Consider the following 18,344-nt stretch of genomic DNA (forward strand, 5'->3'; position numbering starts at 1 on the left):
AAAAATTTGGTTTGCAGACCCAAAATGCCTTTGTGCCCATTTTTAATGGAGATCGGGTCCAAACCATCGAAACCCATCATATCGGCGGATTTACATTTGAAACGGGTCCAACGGACCCGAAATCCCTTTCAAAACTGCCCTTTATAAATTATCGGCTCCGGAATATCGGAGACCTCCCTTTCGCTGTGCCCGGGGACCTTACGGACCCGATAGCCTTTACAAAACCTGCCTTTATAATATTTCGGCTCCGGAATATCGGAGCCAAACATAAGGGGTGTTCACTGATCAAACATGAGCCATTGATTTGGTGAATGCGATGGACGGCAGAGATTACGTCGGCATTTCGCTATTGGCGGGGTCAAGGGGCTGCCATATAGAAATGCCGAAACCCATCGGACCCAAAATATATTTATGCCGTGCTTTATTACTTTTCGGCTCCGCTGGTCGGAGCCATATGGGAGCGATGCGATTAAATATGGGCCATTGATCTGGGGCCCAAGAATGGATGGCTGCGATTAATTCGGGACTTCAGCAATCGGCGGGGTGGAGGGCACAGCATTTACATATTGCGATCGCTGAAATGCCGAGGGTCGTTTGATTTGGGCGGAAAGATGGATGGCCCAGATTTGGTTGGCACTTTCGCTGTTGGAGCCATTATTTATAAAAAAAATGCAAGGAAAATGAATTCAGAGGGGTGAGGTAAGTGCTTGGAATGGACTTCTAGGGCATCGGAAGGGGTCCGATGGCCAAAAAGGGAGGATTCATGCCTTGGAAGGATTCCAAAGGCAATTGGAAGGATTTCTATGTGTTTTGAGAGGGGTTTAATGGCCAAAACAAAGGGTTTATGCCTTAAAAAGGTAAAACAAGGCCAAAAGGATGATTTTTATACATATGAAGGGAAACTATGCAAAGGAATGAGTTCTTATGCATTTGGGAGATGGTTAGAGGGGGTATTGAGGGCTCCTGCTAAGTTTCAGATAAACTTAGCAATTCCTGAGGATGTATATGGTTATCTTTCAACCAGGGGGAGGGGATAAGTATATAGGGAAGTAATATACATAGTTTTAGTAGGGGAAGGGGAAATAGATAGGGAGCTACATAGTAAAGTTAATAGTTAATATGACAATGATGAGAAAAAGCGCTAAGAATGATGTCTTAGGCTATCAATGGGGGAAAATGACTGATAGAAGAAGTGTGTACCTTCCTTGAGTGAAGCAGATCTTCACCAAGGCAAATGATATGGAGAATGATGAAACTAAGAGGTATCAAGCAGATCTTGACCTCTTTGGGGGAAGTTAGTGAGTGATTTGGGGAAAGAGGAAGAAGGGGAGTTAGACATGCCTCACTTGAAGTCCTCCAACTGAAAAATGCCTCAAACCAAAAATGAATTGCTTATCAAAATTGGAACACAGCAGTGGCACTTAGATTAGCACACTTTCAAGGACAGTTCTTTGGCCATCTGTAGCAAATATGGAGCATTGCAGCATGCATTGTACGACATATTTGGCATGTAAAAATGTCGATCATGAAAGATGATTAACCTGCTGTAGCAGGAGGCTAACAGTAACTAAATAATATTCCAGCGTATAAAAGTCATCCATCTTAAAGGGCTACAACTCAACTGCAAAAGCCAGCACTACCACAATAAAAGGGACAAAATGATGCAGTTTTCCATCTATCTCTATCTTCATCCTTGTAGATCTTTTTATTTCCTAAATTAAAACTCAAACTATTATGAGATATTTTTCAATTATTTTTGTATAAATACTTCATAATTTGAAGTATTTAGGGTGGATTCCAAGACATTTCTATAGATTTTCGTTCTCAATTCTAAGTTATATTATATCAATGACTGAATTGGCTTGCTAGTACAAGGAATAAAGCTCAGATATTCTACATGATTCTTGTGTGGAGTGATATCCAAATAAGTATTCTCTTTTGTTTACTGTTATTTCTCTTATGTGTCTCCATAATCTTATTTGTTTATCTAAAATCTAAATGTATAATATGGAATGATATTTCAGAAAGTGCTTAAATGCGCTTTTAAATGTTTTCTACTAAAATATCTTATTTATATAATTCTTAACTACTCCCTAGCTTCCATAGTTTCTCTCCCTAGTCTATAGCAAAGGATTTTTCATTGCTCTTTGTTCATAATCACTGACTTTTCTTCATTTTGATCTTGGTCCAAGCATTCTTACCTGCCCTTTTACGCTAGTTGAAATCATTTCACCCATTAGACCTGAAGATTTGCCTTCTATTTTGCTAGCCTACCCTATTAACATTCCCTTTAATGATATGATCTAGTTATGCTATCCTTTTACTTGACTAGATAGCCCAATGGTTTGAAGACCTAGCTCTATCCATCCATTCCTAGAATTCCACCACTCAATCTAAATTAAGAACCTCCTGAACACTAAAGAAATAGACTAAAATCTAATAAAACAAAGCTAAATCATAAAGGTAGAGCCCTCTCTAGAATTAGGTTGGCTAGAACCTGAGCCTAAAAGATTGGTTTGTGTTTACCTCAGATTATTCTTTCTTTTGATAACTTCTAGGGAAAATTTTTGAGCGATAACATAGTGGCGATCATACAGGGGACTCAAATCCTTAGTCTTAATAAACCTTTCAGAAATTTCAAATCTTTATTTCAAGCTCTTGAAGGGTTTATTAGAAGTTATTACAAAATTTCCTAAAAAGAAAGTAATTAGAAAGGCTCAAAACTCTGGCTTCAAGGAGAACTCACTATACTAGGGCCAATTCAGATCCAAATCCTCCCTAAGTGGTGGATAATCCCAACCTAATTTTGAGAAGATCCATAAGACAAGAAAGTTCAGTCAGTCCAACACCTTGAGTCAAAGCAGATTCATGCCCTCATGAGTGGTTGTTTTTATAAGACCTCCCCTTTGATGAGTCCTTTGACCTTTCCCTATTTAGAGCCAAGTCTTTAAGTGCACTTGATGACATAGTTCTAGATCCATAGTTGATTGTTGATATTGAAGTCCAAAAGGAAAATTGATAAATTGATGAGTATATTATAATTACCCTCAATCATCCCTTACCACTATTGATATCCCTTAGCTTTCTGAACCAGTGTCAATCACCCTCAGTTCACCATTATTCCCTTCCACTTCTGAAGTTCATTCCTCATCCCCATTTATACCTTCACTTCCCTACCAACCTATTATTATACATCAATCACCTATTCCTCCCAGTTCTCCATCAACTACTGTATCATCTCCTGGTAGCACAACCCCACTTCTTAGCCCTATCCAACTTATAGCCATGGAATATATATATATATATATATATATATATATATATATATATATATGCTCATTTTATGTTACCTGCTCCACGTGGTGCCATGCCATAAGATTACCATAACAAAATTGTCCAATTTCATGGCACAGGAACTTATACATCACAACAACATGAAAACAAAATGACGAATTTCTTTGAATTACATGAAATTGATATTGGAGATGTTTAAATGAGACTTTTTGCTGAGACTCTAGCTGGTGATGTGAGAAAATGGTTTAGAGCTTTACTTCCTAATATCATAGATTGTTTAGAAGTATTTTATCAGCAATTTTTAAATAGATGGGAAAATAAAAAGAACTGTCTGTAGATTCTTTCAGAATATGAGAACATCAGAAGAGGATCAAATGAAATAGTCCAGGATTACTTTACCAGATTTAACAATATATAGAATGCAATACTAGTCAATATTAAACCCCCACTTGACTTAGCTCTAATAAAGTTTCCTGATGGGTTTGATAATGATATGGCCTTCCAACTCACAGAGATAAATCCTCAGACTTTAGAAGACATGCAGAGTGTAGTAGTTACTATAGAAGCCAACTTGCTAGAAAAAAGAGCTATGGTTAGGGATGAAAGGAAAGGACCTGTGAAAGATGAAGCCTCATGCTCAAACCTCAAAATAAATGTCCTAACCAAAGGAATGGAAAAACCGATGGAGAGGAAGACTCAATGGGATAATCAATAAGCACCTCCTATCAGAAACCCAAACTTTGGAAAGAATCATGATCATAATACTTGGAAGTATGGACCTAATCAAAATATTAGGCTTTTGTTTCAAGAAAACTATGTTGAAACATTCCATTCATATGACCCTGAACAAGACCCACACATAAACCTAATGGTATTATATGATGAGGAAATTGTCTTCTTAACACAAAATGAGCAGGAACTACATACGTTGCAGCAGTTGCAGAGCCAGTTTGGAGAATCATTCGATTATAAGCAAGGATATGATTCTTCTATCTTCAAAGTGCATATACAATACAACTTGAGGAGTAAAAATAACACTAATACTCCTTACGAAAACAAGAAAACAGTGCCCAATCAGCCTAAGAAAATCAAAGTAGCTCTAGTTACTAAAACTCGCCAAATCCTCCCTAGACCAAACCAGAACCCTCCTAGTCCCACCATTGTAGATATAACCCCCAATCAACCCCCTAATGATCAACCTTCCACTTGAGTCCCCTCCAATGAAATAGTGGAACAATCTCCAAACATTATATTAGAAAATCCACACAAAAAGACTTCAAACACAGAAAAAGAAGAGAAATATGCTCAAACTCATGCAATGAAAATTCCAAGCCCTCAAACAGAGAAAGCCCATTTTCCTTTCAATTTGGCAGCAGAGGTGGTTAAACTAAAAATTTTAGTTCCCCTAACAGAGTGTTTAAAAATGAAACCTATAAGTCTCAAATAAGCAAAACCTTAAACTTTGTTGAAATTGAAGACTCTGTTAACTTGTTTGATGATCAACCTAAGCTTATATTCGGTCCTGATGTTAATGGAAAACTAGTAGAAGGAGGGATACCACCCCTTTATATTAGGCTTAACATTGATGAGAAAATCTTACACAATACAATGCTAGATTCTGGGGCCTCACACAATTTAAGGCCTAAATCTATTAAGGAAAAATTAAACTTGGACATTACTAGGCCTTATAAGGACCTATTTTCATTTGATTCAAGTCAAGTAAAGTGTCTAGGGTTAATTAGAGACCTGTGTATTTCCTTAGCACAATATACTACTAAGACCATTCTCATGGACATAGTTGTTGCTGATATACCACCTAAATATGGCATGTTATTGTCTAGATCATGGAGGACTAAACTCCAAGGGTCTTTTCTACTTGACATGTCATATGCCACAATTGGATATCCTAAAAAACTGTATAGAGAGACCCTGATCACTCAGAGGGCCATGCTTACATATAGAATTTCAAATGCACTAACAACATGGCTGAGTACAAAGCACTTCTTTTAGGTCTCAGATTGGTTAGAAAGATGGGAGCTATAAGAGTTTCTATTATGGGAGATTCTGAGTTGGATAGAAAACAAATTAATGTTGTATATATGGTGAGAGATCCTATGTTAATTTTTTATCGAGGAACAATTGTATAAATATTGAACACTTTTCTAAAAACTAAGCTTGCAGTCATCCCCAAGAAATATAATATGTAGGCTCATAATTTAGCAACATTTGACGAAACTTGTAGGTTACCATTTCAACCTAATCATCAATACACTACTGAGGTTAGGCATAGACCTGCTATCCCAGATAACGTGAAAAACTGGAAAGTATTCAGTAATGATCAACAACTAAGTAATTTTTTAACTTTAGAATAAGAATTTCTAAATAGTAATATAGATACTAATATAACATTAGATCCTAATTGTAAAGGTAAAATAGAAATTAACAAAATAGAGGATGAAGAGATAGATAGATTTCATCCCACTAAATTTACAAAATTATATGTAGAAAACCTAAAGAAAGTTGAAAATGATGAGATAATCTATGAAGTCTCTGAAATCATTAATCTCAAGGACAACTTTTTTCCCAAAGGATTAACTCCTTTGGAAGACTTGATTGATTCAAATGATGTCCCTAGAAAATAAAAAATGGAACCCTTAAAAGCTAATATTGAGGAGTGTAATATAGGTACTGAGGAAAATCCAAAATTGATAAACCTTTCAAAGTCCTTACCTCCTATTGAAAAAGTGAAATACCTTGAATTACTTAACGAATTCCAAGATGTCTTTACTTGGATTTATGAGGACCTCAAATCCTATGACACCAACATAATACAACACACCATCCCCATAAAAGAAAACCAGAAACCTTTTAGGAAGAATGTCAGGAGGATTAATCCCATCCTATTACCTTCTATTGAGAAGGAAATCCAAAGGATGTATGAGGCCAAGATAATAGCACCAATTAGATTATCTGATTGGGCTTCAAATTTGGTACCCATAAGGAAAACGACTGGTGAGATCAGGCTTTGTGTTGATCTCAGGAATCTCAATAGATTTTCACTTAAGGACAATTACACCCTCCCTAAATGGATCGCATCCCACAGAGGGGAGTAGGGTCAACAAAAATCTGATTATTAGATGGGTTCTCTAGCTACAATAAGATTTTAGTTCGCCCGGATGACCAGGCTAAAACAATGTTCACTACTCCTTGGGGCACATTGACATATGTGAAAATACCTCTCAGATTAAAGAATGCAGGGGCTACTTTCCAAAGAGCCTTGGACATAGCTTTTTCTAAAGAAATTCATGACTTCCTAGTAATATACATAGATGACATCACTCTATTCTCAAAATCCGATAAACAACACTTAGATCAGTTAAGGTAGGTTTTCATCAAATGCAAGAAGTGTGGAATTTCTTTCAATCCTCAAAAATATTTATTTGGGTTAGAAGAGGGAAAGTTACTAGGCCATATAATCTCAAAATATGGTATCCGAATAGAGCTTGCAAGAATTGAGGCCATCTTATAAGTACAACATCCTAGGAGCATCAAAGAATTAGAAGCCTTTTTAGGAAAAATCACCTTTCTTATCAAATTGATTTGTAACTTAGTAGAGTTAATTAGATCATTGAATAACATGTGAAAGAAAGATTCAACCATAAAATGGACCATTGAGCTAAAAGATCCTTAGAAGATACTAAGCAAGCCTTAACAAAAACACCTATTTTGATCATTCCAATGTTAGATAGGGATTTCATTATATTTTCCTTTGCATCGAAACACATAATTATTGCAGTCCTACTATAGAAGAGTTATCAGGGTTATGAACAACCTATTTCCTTTTTTAGAAAATCCCTTAGGGATGCCCCTTTAAAGTACAATATAATGGAAAAGCAAGCCCTTCCTTTGGCTAAAGCTATCAAAGATTTTATGGTTTACATTTTATATTCTCATGTAATAGCCTAGGTCCCCAATGCAGTAGTCAAGGATATCCTAACTCACGATGGTCCAGATGGAAAGAGAGGGAAATGGATAGCTACTATATTAAAATATGACCTAGAAATCAAGCCAACAATGTTAATCAAAGGCCAAGGTTTAGCCAAGCGCATGGCTGAATCGAACTGTCAGGCCTTAGATATAAATTTTATTGTAGAAATGGATAACAGAGAGGAGATGGCTACTCCACCAATCAGTGAGGCCTTTACTGAATCAACACAGTATGTTGACATCATATACATTTTACAAAATCTACACGCTCCTCTTGAATTATCGAGGACCAAAAGTAGGTTTTTAAAAATGAAATCTTGAAAATTTTTCATAATTGACAATGCTTTGTTTTGGAGGAATCATGAAGGTATCCTTCTTAACTGTTTATTAAAAGAAGAATTTGAAAAAGAAGGCTTTCCAGAGAGCCTCAAAAAACGCATTAATTAAGAAGGAGCCAAAAGAGCATCGTCGAGGTGTCCATCTTCCCTATGTTCAAGGAACCACGGACAAGATTGCTCGGATCCTTAAAAGGTATGATATTCCCTCAACCTTTAGGCCCCTCAACAGCATTCACAATTCCCTCCAATCGGTGAAAGATCCCATTAACCCTAAGGACATGAAGGGTGTCTACTTGATCCCTTGTTCTTGTGGGACCCCCTATATTGGGGAAACAGGACGCTCCATCCATCAAAGGATCTGCGAGCATGCAGCTGACCTAAGACATGGGAGATCCAGGTCTTCAGCGTTAGCAGAGCATGTGGAAAAGACCAAGCATCAGGTGTGTATTGAGGAGGGCAAGGTTGTTGCCAAAGTCACTCAGTTTCACCATCGTAAATTGAGGGAAGCTATTGAGATTGAGAAGAGGCCGAGCAATCTCAAAAGAGATGATGGTTGGAAAATCAGTAGGTGTTGGATTCCAGCACTCTCTTCTTAGTTTTTTTTTTTGCCCCTCCAATTTTATTTTTATTATTTATTTATTTATTATTATTATTATTATTATTATTATTATTATTATTAATTTTTTTTTTAATAAATATATTATTAAATTACTTTTTTTAAATTATATATATATATATATATATATATATATATATTTGATTATTATTAAATAAATTATTTAATTACTTTCTCAACCTATGATTAGTTTATATATATATATATATATATATATAGTTTTAATAATAATTATTAAATAATTTAAATAAATAAATAAATTATCTTTTTAATCTAACCATTAATCCAAACTTTTACCTTAATAACCTAATATTATAACTTTAATTATAGAATATACATATATATAATTGTTAATAAATAAGTTAAATAAATAAATAATTATGTTTTTAACCTTAAATTATATTTTAACTAACTTCCATAAAAATAAACTAACCATTGAATTATTATTGAATAAAAATACTAGTCAACCTAATATTATGGTTTTAATTAATATATATATATATATATATATATATATATATATATATATATATATATATATATTACCAATAATAATGATTTAATAATTTGAATAAATAAATAAATTATCGTTTCAAACCAACCATGGAAATTATTAATCCTAACTGTTACCTTAATAACCTAATATATATATATATATATATATATATATATATATATATATATATATGGGTAAAATCATGTTAATGTGTATCACTTTTTCCTTTTTTGTGGCAAAGAAGTTTTATAAAAATAAATGGAGTTGGAATGTTTACTCTTAAATTCACAAAATCATCAAAAACTAGGTGGTGGTAAAAGAAGACAAAACATGTCAATTTAAATTCAATTTCATGTCATATTTTTTCTAAAATTTCATATATAATTTTTATCTAATTTATTCATTTTCTTTAAAAGGTATCATTAATATTTTACATAAATTTTCAAGTAGTGACAAAACCGCGACCCCCCATTTCTCTATTGATTTATGTTTTTTAATTCCAATTTCTTTAAGAGATGTGTTGTAAACATTCTAAAGATTGTTAAACAAATTTAAAAATAAAAAGTAAGCATATTTTTTAATTATTATTAAAATACTAGTAAAAATGATCATATTTTCGTATATATAAAACCGCGACCCAAGAAACTACCCTTTCAAGTTTATAAAATCATTTTTTTTTATTAGAAATTTAAAAATAACATATAACAAAATGTTAAAATTATTTTTTGAAATTTTTTAAAATATATTTTATATTTTTTATAATAAAATTTTTAATAATGATTATAATAACGTATTTTATATTATTCAAAATATAATATATAAAATTATTTGTTTAGAAATTCTACTTCTATTTATATATATATATTTAAAGAGTTTTAGCATTTCATTTAACTTTACATCAAGTTATTTATATTGTGTGAGTGATTAACCATAGATTTTACCAATATTTACTATCAGTTGACCTATTTGCAAATTTAGTATTTACTTTTTATAACATTATTTATATTTTCTACACCCATTAAATAGGTTCACTATAGCTTTTACCAAAATTTATTGTGAGTTAGCTTTGTTACAAATTTAGCATTTATTTTTTATAATTAACAAGTAAGAAACTCAACTCATTTAATTGATATTTTTATATTATTTTTTTTTTATCTTTTTTTATTTGAGTACTTTTTTGCTTTTGCCATATAATGAGGCACATTAACATGCTTTTACCCATATATATATATATATATATATATATATATATATATATATATATATATATATATATATATATATATATATATATATATATAAAATTTTAATTTAAATAAATAAATATATTCCCTTTTAAACCAACCATTTTACCTAATTTAACTTATTTCCATAAGAAAAATAATAATAATTATAATAATATCAAATTAATAAATAAGTATTTGACCTGGGTCCTAAGGTCAAAATTAGCCGTTAGTAAATTTAGCCGTTGGAGACTCTGCTCAGACTATTTAACATGCTAAGCTGGATCTGCTTCTTCAACTTGTCCTGACGATGAACCACACTAGTTGGTTCGAAACGCGTCGACAAATGTATGTCTACATGTGATTTACGCCGAAGTTTTTCTTTCAAATTTGAAAAAGTGTTACAAGAATTTCATGCAGGTGACTGTGGAGGACATCTTTACTTGAAAACCATAGTTGATAAGATTCTTAGAGCCATTTTTTATTCGCCCTCTTGGGTCCCTATAATACCAGTGATTACCCCATTACTATTATAGTTATACCCCTTATTAATATTGTTGTGCCCCTATTGCCCCCATATTTCTATTACTGTGCCCCATAGAATCCCTCTATTGTTATTTTTGTGGCTTTATATTATTATTGTTAGGTCGGTTGGATTATATTGTGACTCCTTAGACTCCTATATATAGAAAGGAGGTTTTGTCATTTGAATCATCCAAGAATTGTTCATTTAGGTAATGTAAAGGAGGTTGCCCCCTTGAAGAGGCTGAATTCTAAGGCGTCGATCTATCTTTTCCATCTCTTCTTGAGCTGGTTTCATAACATTTGGTATCAGAGCTTGGATTCTACGGTTTCACTGCTCCAAACAAGTCATCGTGGAATTTTCGCTATAACTTTTTTCTGTGACGTTTCAGAAGTCACAAAAACAAATCATTTGAGAAGAAATCACGCTGAACCTTGGGTCCAAATTTTAAAACTTTTCGCACGATATTTGCGGAGATATGATCTGAGGAAGTTGGTCTTTTTGCAAACTCCTGAATTACATTCAAAATAGGTTACCTCGGGAAAATTGTCATAACTTTCTCTCTGGGGATCGGATTGAAATTTCATAAGAAGGTAGAGAAAGAGGACAGGCTATAGTTTCTTGTATGCATGTTTCAGATCCAAGGGTCGAAACAGTGACTCGTGGCACGTCGTAAAAGTTCACTCTACTGAACTAGTCTATAAGCAAGTCACTGTGGGATATTTCACATAACTCTTCCTAGGAGAATCCAATTTGGGTCATACTTGTGGCATTGGAAAGAGGACATAGAGGGCTACTACATCTCACAAATTCAGAACTAGATGATTGGAAAGTACAAAGATACATCAGAGGGAATATCGAGCTCCTACAAAGTGAAAAAAGGTGTGTAGATTTTCTTAAATTTTTGCTTAAGCTTGGTTGAAAATTTATTTTGAAGGAATTCAAAGGACGTAGTAGAGCATTATTATCGGTAACTGGTGCCCCGAGGAAAGAAAATGTAAACACCTAGTAAGGAACTTAAAAGCTCTAGCATGACTCATGAAGAAGACGAAGAAATGCAACATGATATATCAAAATTACAAGACCAAGTGCAACAACTGTCCCTTGCACAAAAAGGAACAAAATCTAATATGGATGGTTTAAAGAAAGATGTAGAAGCTAAGATGGATGGTTTAAAGAAAGGTTTACAAGCTAAGATGGACTGTTTAAAGAAAGGCGTAGAAGCTAAGATGATTGATGTGGAAGCTAAGATGGATGATTTGAAGATAGATTTGAAGACAGACATGGACGAATTGAAGATAAATATGAATAAGTTGCTACAAGAAATGATCCCTAAGGGTGAAAGGGTACTAAAGGAAACTCATGATGAGAACAAAAAAATGTTAATCATGATTCCATAGATGCTAATGTTGGATCGAAGACTCACCATATTCCAAAAATCGATATGAGGAAGTTTGATGGCAAGGATCCTGCCACATGGATATTACAGATGGAGCAATTCCTTGATCTCAATAATGTGCAAAACACACAAAAGGTACGTATGGAAACTTTATATTTGGAACCAAATCAGTTTGTATGGTATCAATGGCTTTTCTCTCGTAAACCATTTATCACTTTGGCAATCTTCACGGAAGAATTGATAGCACATTATGAGGATACAAAAAGCAACACTTTTTTTAGCCAATTGATAAGTCTCAAACAAAAGGGTTCAATAATGGAGCACATTGAGGAGTTCCAAAAATTGAACATAAGGGTAAAAGATATTCCAAAGGAGCATAGGATTGATGTGTTCATAGGGTCTTTAAAGGATAATATCCAACATGATGTTCGCCTTTGGGAACCTGATTCATTAGAGAAGGCATTCAAGTTAGCATGAAAAACAGAAAGAAAAATTATGGCAACCAGGAAGCATACCACTCACAACTATAAAGAAGGAAGTGTTGTTGCCCCTAGTCTTCCACAACCTATAAGGTTGAAACCACAACAATTGGAAGAAAAAAGAGCAAAAGGGCTTTGTTACAGTTGTGATAGCAAATACACTAAAGGTCATAAGTGTGTTGAGAAGAAATTACTCTACATAGATTGTGAAGAGGAAGAAGAAAAGGAGCAAGAAAGGTTAAAAGAAGAGGATATACTCCAGGAACAAAGCCTAGATGAAGAACAAATAAATCCAACCATATCTTGTAATGCATTGGCGAGAATTACCACTCCTCAAGGCATCAAGATAGAAGGACAAATCAAGAAGAAAAAGGTAATAGTGTTGATTGATTCAGGAAGCACCCACAATTTTATTCATTGTAAGGTAGCAAAAGAATTTAATTGCTTCCTATATCTAGCACCAGAGTGTCAAGTGATGATTGCAAATGGAGGAACAATAAATTGCTCTGGAAAGTGCCATAATATCAAGCTATCCATGGGAGAATATGTATCGACTAGCCCAATGCTTTCCATTCCAATGGGAGGTGCTGATGCTGTACTAGGAGTCCAATGGCTACAATCCTTGGGTACAATAGCTTTTAATTTTCAATAACTTTTCATCAAATTTTCTACGGAAGGAAAGGAAGTTGAATTAAGGGGTATTGCAGGGAAACCAGGAAAGATAATCAGCTCTAATAGTATGACAAAGCTTCTAAAAAAGGAGAAAAGAGGTGTAATTGCACAATTATGCTTGCTAGATGTTTCCACATTGGAATCATCTGTTTCTCTAGATCTCCAAAAAGTCCTGGACAATCATTCCAAGGTATTTTAGACTCCCAAAGGTCTCCCACCTATGCGTGATCATGATCATGCTATTCATCTGATTCCAGGAAGTGTTCCTCCAAACATCAGGCCGTACAGATATCCCTATGTCCAAAAGAGTGAAATTGAACGTATGGTTGCAGAAATGCTAGAGGCCGGTATAATTTAACCGAGTCAAAGTTATTTCTCTGCTCCAGTAGTATTGGTGCATAAGAAGGATGGATCATGGTGCATGTGTCTGGATTATAGGGAGCTCAACAAGCTCACTATTAAAGATAAGTTCCCCATTCCTATCATTGATGAATTACTGGATGAATTGCATGGATCAATTTACTTCACCAAGTTGGATCTTCATTCAGGATATCATCAAATCAGAATGAAGACTGAAGACATTTCAAAAATAGCATTTAGAACTCATGAGGGTCATTATGAATTTTTGGTCATGCCTTTTGGCCTTACCAATGCACCTTCAACATTTCAAGGTTTGATGAATTCAATTTTCAAACCATTCCTTAGAAAATTTGTGTTAGTATTTTTTGATGATATACTAATCTACAGCAAGTCTTGGAAGGATCATGTTGAACATCTTGACAGGGTGCTACAACTATTGGAGGAGAAACAATTATATGCAAAAATATCCAAATGTTTCTTTGGAGTACAAGAGATGGAATATTTGGGTCATATTGTATCTCATGAAGGAGTTAAGGTAGACCCTAGAAAAATTAAAGCCATTAAGGAATGGAAAATCCCCACATCCATCAAGCATCTCAGGTTGACAGGGTATTATCGCAAGTTTGTTAAGAATTATGGGAGAATAGCAGCACCTCTAACAACATTATTGAAGAAAGATGCATTTTCATGGACTCCGGAACCAACAAAGGCCTTTGAGCATCTTAAAGAGGCAATGTGCCAAGCACTAGTCTTAGCTACACCGGACTTCACAAAAACCTTTATTGTGGAATGTGATGCTTCAAGAAATGGAATTGGTGTTGTTCTAATGCAAGATGAAAGACCCATTGCTTTCGAAAGTCGTCCAATCAAGGGAATGTTTTTAAGCAAAGCTATTTATGAGAAGGAAATGTTTGCAATACTCCATGAACTTACGAAATGGCGACCCTACCTAATGGGTAGACACATCAAGGTAAAAACAGATCATGATAGCCTTAAATACTTTTTACAACAAAGATTATCCTCTGAAGAGCAACAAAAGTGGGTCACAAAGATGTTGGGTTATGACTTTGAAATCATCTACAAAAAAGGGAAGCAAAATGTGGTGGCAGATGCACTCTCAAGAAAGGATGAGGTTGTGGAAGCATTGTTGTGCGCCATTTCTATTATCCAACCAGATTGGATAAACGAAGCAAGGGAGGAATGGAAGAATGAAGAAGAAGTGTGGGCACTTATTCGAAAGTTACAACAAGATTCCAGTACATCTGGTACATTTAGCTGGCAAAATGATTCGTTATGGTACAAAGGTCGCTTATACCTCTGTAAGAATTCCTAGCCAAAACAAAATATTCTTATGGAATTGCACACTTCTCCCTTAGGAGGGCACTCAAGATTTTTAAAAACTTACCACAGGGTGAAGAAGGAATTTTTTTGGGATGGCCTTAAATCAGATATTCAAAAGTTTGTGGCTGAATGTTTGGTTTGCCAACAAAATAAAGTTGAAACGATTAAGACACCGGGTCTATTACAACCTTTATCCATTCCAAGCCAACATTGGGATGAGGTTTCAATGGATTTGATCACAGGTTTACCCAAGTCTCAGGGAAAGAGTGTTATCATGGTGGTAGTCGATAGAATTACCAAGTATGCATACTTTTGTGCATTATCACATCCAGTTAAAGCCAGTACAGTTTCTAATTCATTTATGGAAACAATTGAAAAGCTACATGGAAACCCAAATATTATTGTAAGTGATAGAGATCCCATTTTCACTGGAAATTTTTGGACATAATTATTTTCTTGTCTTGGTACTCAGTTAGCTCATAGCTCATCTTATCATCCTCAATCTGATGGGCAAACTGAGATAGTAAGAAAATGTTTGGAAGGATATCTTCGTTGCTTTGTATCTGATAAACAAACATAATGGGTCAAATGGTTGCCTCTAGCTGAATGGTGGTATAACACTTCCTTACATACAGCAACAAAAATGACCTCATTTATGGCACTTTATGGGTATCAACCACCATCAATATCATCATATTTAAGAGAAAATTATAAGGTTCAGGCAGTGGAACATCACATCGAACATCAAAAACAAGTCCTCCAACTCTTAAAGGATAACCTCGTGTTGGCACAAAATAGAATGAAACAACAGGCAGATCAACATTGTAGTGAAATAAGTTTTGATGTAGGTGATTGGGTATTCCTACGGCTACAACTGTATAAGCAAATGTCCTTCAAGCAAGCTAAGAAGGATAAAAAATTATCACCAAAGTATTATGGTCCATACAAGGTGTTGCAAAAGGTTGGTACTATGGCATACAAATTGGAGCTTCCAGCAGCTTCTCTATTGCACCCAGTTTTCCATGTTTCATGTTTAAAGAAGGTTATAGGCGACAAGCTCCCAGTTCAAACAATATTGCCAGAACTTGACGAGGAAGGAAAGATTATATTGGAGCCAGAAGTAGTCATAGAAACAAGAACTCGATAGCTACGAAATCATTCAATTTCCGAGTATCTTATCAAGTGGAAGAACTTATCCGCTTAAGATTCGACATGGGAGGATGAGAATTTTATGCAGAAGTATCCAGAACTACTCAAGCATTGAGGACAACACTTTTTTCAAGGAGAGGGGCATGTTGGGTCCCTATAATAGTAGTGATTACCCCATTACTATTATAGTTATACCCCTTATTAATATTGTTGTGCCCCTATTTCCCCCATATTGTTATTACTGTGCCCCATAGAATCCCTCTATTGTTATTTTTGTGACTTTATATTATTATTGTTAGGTCGGTTGGATTATATTGTGACTCCTTAGACTCCTATATATAGAAAGGAGGTTTTTTCATATGAATCATCCAAGAATTGTTCATTTAGGTAATGTAAAGGAGGTTGCCCCCTCGAAGAGGCTGAATTCTAAGGCATTGATCTATCTCTTCCTGAGCTGGTTTCATAACAAGCCCAATCTAGTTTCTAATGTTAATAAATTTGTAACCTCATGTCATAAATGTTATATTTTTTGAGGAAAGAAAAATCTTTTAACCTTGCCTCTAAAGCCAATCTCTGCTGAAGCACCTTTTCAGCAATGGGTTCTTGACTTCATTGGTTAAATCCACCCACCTTCCTCTACCCAACACAGATGGATCTTGGCTGCTACAGACTATTTCAAAATGTGGATAGAAGCCATACCATCAAGGCAAGACACTGACAGTACCATAATAACCTTCCTTGAGGCCAACATCCAATCCAGATTCACATGCTGAAGCAAAATCATCACTGATAATGTAGCGTCTTTCGAATCCAGAAGAATGATTGATTTCTGTAACAAGTTTCATATAACCCTGGGTCACTCAGCTTAATACCCTGAATGAAATGGACTAGCAGATTCCTAAGACAAGAGTTTAGTGAATATCATCAAAAAATGGTTAGAGGATAACAAGAAAACATGGAACAAAAAGCTAGTAAATTCCTTATCGGCAGATATGCTAGCCACAAAGAAATCCATTGGTACCATAACTTATTAATTAGTTTATGGAATGGAGGTTGTTTTCTGGTCTTCCTTGGGAACACCAGTAATGAAGCTGGTCCAAGAGTTGCAGGTTGAACCAAATGACATCCAAAGAAGAGTAACCAAACAATTCACCTACAACAAACTAGGGAAGAAGTATATATCAGATCGCAGGCTATGTAGGAAAGGATCAAGAAGCCCTTTGATAAAAGCACTAAGGCAGAAGATTTTTACCTAGGGGACAAAGTTTTAAAATGGGATTCAAGGAGATAGGATCAAGGTAAACATGGGAAATTCGATTTCCTATGGAAAGGACCATATATCATTTATGCTTTCAGAGGCTATAATGCCTTCTTCCTCAAAGAAATGGATGGCACAAGAGTAGAAGGAGGACCAGTGAATGGTCAAATGCTTAAACACTACATTGAACCTAGTTACTAATTTCACTAATCATTTGTACATATCCTATTTTTTAGAAGTCTAAACTTGATTGGATTGTAACTGTTGGAGTTGAAGCTCGAAGAGAAGGCCCTAAGCTTCAAAAGTTTTACTGTCATAAATAGCAATAAGGCAGAAAAGTCAAAAGGGGAAAGTTGCAGGATAACATCACAAAAATTGAGAAGGCCATTGGTCTACAAAGTTCTTGACATTTCACCAGGAAATACCATCCCCAAGAGGAGCCAATGTTAGGTTCCTATACCAATAGGAGTCATAATTTTTGAATGACTAAGATTAAATCTGTAATATGTACATACCTTTTCTTTCTGCAAATGTTTTCCATATTCAAAAAATTAAAGAATCTAAAGAGGGTATGTCCTAAAAGAATAATAAAAGGACACAAATTAATAAAAAGGTCAAAGAAGATGAAAAATAAGAACCCCAAGAAAAGAAAAAATACCATGAAAGTGAGCAAGCCAAAATTCCATTACTATTTACTTCTTGTGCAGAATAAATGATTGTGTGCAGTTTGTAACCTTTGCCACAATCCATGATAGTCAAAATGTTTCAACTCGGTTATTTCATGTTTCAATTTCATGTCTATAGATAAAGAATAAAAATCGGACAAAACTGTTTAACCTTGGAAGATAAGTAGATAGGTAGAGTAAATAACGGGAGCTCAACTATTTAAACTGAGGCCTTGGATGTAATAAGGTCAGACTTAGTTAGTTTACTATTGTAAAGAAAAAAAATGTTTGATAAGGGTTTGCTAGCTCAAATGCACCCTAGTAAAGAGATGTAAAAATGGTAGGATGAGTAGATGGGTAAGTAGTAGAAAAGTTGCATAATTTTCATGATTGATTAGGAAAAAGTGTGTATCATCTTTTTCATCATAAAAGTTCCAAATGTGAATGGGCACTCAAGCATGTAGATGGATATAAAAGCCAATTAATTAGTTTCCCTTATTCATTTTCGCCTTTTACTTAACTAATTCCCACAATAAAGTTAAAG

Source organism: Pinus tabuliformis, chromosome X (genome assembly GCF_031772625.1).
Source record: "Pinus tabuliformis cultivar Carrire ecotype Pingquan chromosome X, CPIR1, whole genome shotgun sequence".
NCBI lineage: Eukaryota > Viridiplantae > Streptophyta > Pinopsida > Pinales > Pinaceae > Pinus > Pinus tabuliformis.